Source organism: Etheostoma spectabile, unplaced genomic scaffold (genome assembly GCF_008692095.1).
Source record: "Etheostoma spectabile isolate EspeVRDwgs_2016 unplaced genomic scaffold, UIUC_Espe_1.0 scaffold00018796, whole genome shotgun sequence".
NCBI lineage: Eukaryota > Metazoa > Chordata > Actinopteri > Perciformes > Percidae > Etheostoma > Etheostoma spectabile.
The window spans coordinates 27,161-33,368 of NW_022604472.1; the positions used below are offsets into that span (position 1 = coordinate 27,161).

The following is a 6,208-nucleotide window of genomic DNA, read 5'->3' on the forward strand; positions in this document are numbered from 1 at the left end:
CCGCACATACTGTATGTAACTTGAAAAAGCTACATTTCTAAAAGAAATCATTTAGCTGTCAAAGTACACCAAATTGATGACACGACACCACAATGAATGTGCACAAAAAGCTGTAGACAAATACGCACACACACACACACACACACACACACACACACACACACACACACACACACACACACACACACACACACCAAACTCATAAATATTGTAGACTGCAACTCTACCAAAACTCACAGCTGATTAAACCTGGACATAGTCCGGGCAGAGCCTTTTGATGGGGTATTTGCATGTTCTCCTCCTGTTCTCATTGTGTTTGCATGAGTTTTTCTTCTGTGCTCTGGTTTCCTCCCACCATAAATACATGCATTCTAGGTAACTACTGTTGAGTTAGTCAACAGTAACTTTTTTTTTACTGAGCAAAAGATGCCAAAGTTGTAAAAACTGGAATGATCCAAGAATAAGCCAACACGATTGTGGCGTGCAAAATTTTTGTTATCTTCTGTGCTACGGATGCATTACATTCAGTACCAGAAAAGTATGACAATTTAATATCCACCTCTAATAATCACTCTCAACCAGTGGAAGCTCTACTATAGCTAAGTGCATGCTTTTTGTTGTCTCACCGTATTTGGCTTGCGCAATGTCTCCGACGACAATCTCAGACACATTGATCTGGATCACCTCCCCCCCTCGGACAACGGTGAACTCCTGGTCATGCTCGATGCGGCTCTGGAGGCCGCAGAACTGCTTTTCTTTGCTCCAGTTGTTAAAGGCTGTCACCAGGACCACACACACCACCGACAGCAGTATGGCCCTCACCTTCATCCTCCACGCTCCAGAGGCTTTGCCACAGTTTGAACAGAGACAGCGCAGGCTGGTGCAGGCACAGGAGTTTTAGCTTTTTGAACATGTGTTCCCTTACTTCTTTACACACTCAATAAGTGCAGAATGCACAGAGCTCCAAACAGCTGGGAATTAAAGAGCAGGCAGCATCAGAAAAAACAGTGACAGTATGATAATGACATCCAAAAAACACACTTTTACTCAGTGGTTTCTGTGAAAAGAGAAATACTTTAAATGAGTATAAAGTTTCACTCAGTTAAGTAGGCAGTTTTCATTGTGGCTCAGGACACATACCCATTCTCACTGCTGCAAGAATGTGGACAAATGTGGTTCAGACGACCTCAGAATGTGCTTTTAGTGCTGTCCTGAGAGTACCAACGCCCTGAGAGTATTTTCACCTATACTTAGAGCTGTCCACTTGTGATCTGATTGCCTTAGATCAGATTTAATTAACTGGTGAAAATAGAACCCCAGACCACAACAACAGAAAAGAGGGAACACATTCTGACCATCAGTTGATCTGACTGTTAGTGTAAAATGAAAATAAAAACTTACTGTGTTGTATATGCATGGGTGGGTGGTAGAACGACAACGCCAGTGAAAAGATGGCTTCCAGCATCAGGATGACATCCTGCAGTACGTCCCACACTAGCTCCACAAATGTCTTTGGTTTTTGTAGAGGGATGTGGTTCTGGCCAAACTCTTCTCTTCGTTTGACGATGTCCTCCGATGTTCCATTTAAACCTGCAGCAGGAGACAAAAAGGCAACCTCAGAGACAAGTCCTCCTCTGATCCATTTCCTGACTTTATATTAAACGTACCATCTTTTGATCCAAGTTAATGGCATAAGTGTTTCAACATTTCTAATCATTAAAAAATATTTTAGGCTCACACTAGATTAAAATTACCGTGAAAAAGTAGGAAAATATTTTATATTTAATATGTGAAAAGCTAAACATGGCACGTCATGTACCCCTATGGGAAAGGGATGGTCCTAAAATGCACTCTCCATCTGAGTCCATGCATGTCCTATTGTCCTCAGACGGTTAAGACTTCGGCAGATCCAACTGTTCATTAGCTAGACATCCGTCGTGCATTAACGTTAGCTAGCTAGCTAACTGACGTTTACGTACACCCAGCTACCTCTAAAGTTACCTACCTAGCTAGCTACGTTAGTTCGGAGAAACGTCAGCAGTCATCATTAAATGATTGATTAAAGTTACTGCACTATGAATTATTCTTAATTGCAGATAATTTCATCAAATACTTCGGACGGGCCGTTGGATTAACTTACCGCGTTTTTGAACATTAAATGGCGTGTTAGCTAGCTAGCCACGTAGAACTTGCTATCATCAACGTTCATTTAATAGTTAACTGCCGTAACATTAACGTTAGCCTCGGTTAATTTTAATCTGACATTAGCTACATTATAAAGATCTATATCTGCGTACCTTTCACTTTAGCTACTTAATATGTGATGCAAAATTAAATTAGGCTAGCTAGTTAGTTGTTAATTTTAAAATGCCGAATGCACCGCTCTGCTGCCGTCGGACCAACAGGACACGCTCAGGCCGAGGTGTGTCCAACGGTAAAGTCAGAGGGTCAAAAATACCAAATTGCAAATAATTTTCCAGATGGAGTCACAGTTATATTCGTGACCCCGTTTGTTTCAATCAATTCAAAAACGTTAAAAACTGTTAAAGTAACAATTTTGTTTATCAATGTTATTGTTGAGTTGTTCATTGATATTAACCCCAGTAAGCACACATACGTCGGCACGACGTATTGGCGATGTAATCAAAATACGGCGGGGATATGTAGTAGTTTGGTCGTTTGCTCACTGGCACGACGTCCCCGAGACGTCGCTGTATACGTTTCTGCGACGTGCAGCCGCTCTTTCCACGACGTATATATATTTACATCGTTCTAACGTATGCCATACGTCGTACAGATGTAGGCTCATTACATCGTTCTAACGTATATAATACGTCGTACAGATGTAGGCTCATTACATCGTTCTAACGTATATAATACGTCGTACAGATGTAGGCTAATTAAATCGTTCTAACGTATATAACTCGTCGTACAGATGTAGGCTCATTACATCGTTCTAACGTATATAATACGTCGTACAGATGCAGGCACATTTACATCGTTGTAACGTATATAATACGTCGTACAGATGCAGGCACATTTACATCGTTCTAACGTATAATATATATAGTTCCAACATCCACTTTACATTTTACAGATGCAATCTCGGGCACATCTTCCTGACATATGTTATACGTAGAATAGATGTCAGGAAGATGTGCCGATCAATTGATCTTGCATTAACCCATTTAACACAACTGATCAGTATAGGTCATACGAAATTACTTTAAATATCTTTACTAAATTACATTAATTGCTAAAGTAAGAGATAGGTCATACACAATTACTTATAATACATTTTATTTATGAAGCACTTTTAAGGGTACTCAATTTACATAGTTCAAATTATTATAGAAAATGGCACACTATAGCACATTATAAGCTATTCTGAAAATACAAAAAATTATCATGTAGCTATATTTTGAGATAATTATCCTACTTTTGTCTATACTAAGGGCTAAAGTACAAAAACACTTGTAAAAAAGCTTAAACCAGTGTTTTGTTTTTTTAAGTCTGCCACTGTAAGCCTCCCCTCAGGCAAAGAGCTGGGGCACGCACGTTTCCTGGGAACGGTGTGCAACGGCTTTAGTCGTTTTCTCTCATTTGGTGGCTTTCTCAATTATTGGCTGTGTTACTTCCAGGTGATACCCAATCAGAATCAGTTAAGCGAAAAAGTCAATTTATCCATTTTTGGATGCCAATGGATCATGATAATGTTATTTGAACCCAAAGACACTGACCAATTGAGCCAAGAATAACATTTATTTATTTAAGAAAATTCATTACTTTTCTTAATCTATAGGAGTCACTGACATATACAATATTTTTCTATTTTGACTACATACTTCACAACAGCAGTGTGTACATGTTGGAGAACAACAACTAATTCCCACACTATATTGTCCACTGTCTATCATAATGTCAATTATTTCAGTAGCTAAAAAAGGGCGTCTCTGCTCCAGCCTCTTCTCCAGTCTGTTGCCAGTCTAGGAAGTCCTTAATAGCCTACTCGCCTTCAGACAAGTAGGATTCCTCTGTGCTGCAGATGTGGCAAAAACAAAAGATTTGGGTTAAGTGCTTTATTCAAAGATGTATCTTTTAATGCATGGAAGTATTTTTTTATTTCATTTTTTGTTTCTTCTCTTTGTTTTTAGGAAGTGATTGAGTTTTTTTGCAGATGTGAATAGAAGACCAGCTTCATTAAGTAGAATATGGCAAGCCAAATGTTGTTAACATAGTTATATTCTCTGCAAACTTTTCCTCAGAATCTCCAATTCAGCCTTTTCATATAATTGAACAGTAAGGCCATTTGGTCAGTAGGGGGAGCTGCAGTTTGTGCAGTTTCATTTTGGATGAAGTTCAAGATCTACAACAGGTGGGTTGTTTACACTAGAAAGGATACAGCTACGGCCAAAAGGTTACGCAAAAATTCTGCTTAATCTAGACCAATATAATTACATATTTGTTATACTTTCACCGAGGAAAACACGTTTCGTTCTTCTGGAGTTTTAATTCAAATCCCGATCTGTTTCCTGAACTGAACTACTCGTTTTGGTGCCTAAATTTAAAAGTTGTTTTGTCACCGAAGCCGTGTCCCATCTAGCCTCAACCACTGTTAAAGCGCCATTCTGACAATATGTATTTAGATCACTTTCTAAATTAAAGCTTTAAATAGCATGTTATACATCGTCCCATAAAATATGCTGTAACATTCTCTCTAAAAGGGCTAACATCAAGGTTTCATGGTAATCACAATGATTTAAAAAGTATTTACTTTCGACACCAAAGGTGCCATTTTATGCTGCCCTCTCTTTACTTCCTACTTCCATTTTCAATTATATTTTTAAAACTTACCACAGATGATTTGGCAAAGTAATGACTGGGAATATGGCAGCTTTCCGCATGTCTCACATGTCCTCTTGGTCATCATGGCAGTTGAGAGCTCTGAAAAAGACTAACATATAAAACATTTTAAATAAGATAAAATCCTTAATTAATCCCACAGTGGGAACATTTTCAGTGATACTCCATCAAAGGGAAAGTGCAATGACAAACGCATCAGTAAAAATGCAAGAATAAAGCAGTTAAAACAGTTAAGGATACAGATAGAATGTTAAATAACACCGTATTCACAGTATTGCAGGAGTTATTGATTTTGCAAAATAAGGTGTAGATAGATGTTGCACATGAGTAAATTGTCACATGTGTGGTCTACTTGGAGCAGTGTTGATTATAAAGTCTGACAGCAGCAGGAAGGATCTGTGGCATCTCTCCTTCACTGCACGTTTGGAAAACTAGAAAGATTAGGATTACAGGTGTTTAATTTGCATCATACAAAAACCTAATATGACAACATACCTGGCTCTTTTCACAATTGTGGTATGATGTCCTTCATCTGTGCATTGCCTTCTGTCACAACTCCTGCCCACGTCTTCTGATCTTCCACTATATATACACACAACATACAACATAAAAACAGACAAACTATGTGAAAGCTATCAACAAATATTGTTCTTTTGTGAGGATAAAGTATTTTTAGTATTGCAAACTATTGTTTTGAAATGAACACGGTGTATTTCTGACATTTTGTAGAAGATGGTGGATATTCTTAGCAAGAACCACTTATCTAATGAGGGATAACTGGTGAAACAAACAGTTTACCAAAGTTACCCTTGCTTTAAATATGAAACGAAAAAAGTACCAATCAAATTAATTGTGATATTGATGATTGTGAGTTTCAATATGTCCATCGAACGTGATTAGTCTTACTTAAAGCGGTTTATAAACCTCTAATGTCAGTTTTATATAACTAACGTTAGGTAGCTAGGTTTATGGTCAATTTAGCTTCAACAAAACGTAAAACAAAGTTATGTGACTGTCGGTAGTTAGCCAACAAAAACGGTCACCATCTAATAACTGATATTTTATGACCGTTGGCACTCAGAACAGTTTTTAAACCGTTTTTAAAATCAATTGTTAACCAGATTTAATGTTCATGCCGAATGTACAGAAAATAACCACAGTCTTACTAAACTGTTTTAACTACATAGCTAGATAGTGCCATTTGGTGATAAGCAGGGTAAAAATAAAACCTTATTATCTATCACAACGTATTAAGTCCGACCGTTAGCAGGCAATTAGACGCCCCCTGAACTTCTTCACCTTTTAAAAAATAAATAAAAAATAATGGCTAGTTGACATATTAGCT

The 6,208-nt window shown here is 37.9% G+C and overlaps 1 pseudogene; it reads right to left on the reverse strand.

Moving 5' to 3' along the window:
- Window positions 1–561: 561 nt before the first annotated feature.
- Window positions 562–4,927, reverse strand: LOC116682461 (plasma membrane calcium-transporting ATPase 2-like; annotated as a pseudogene).
- Window positions 4,928–6,208: the final 1,281 nt, after the last annotated feature.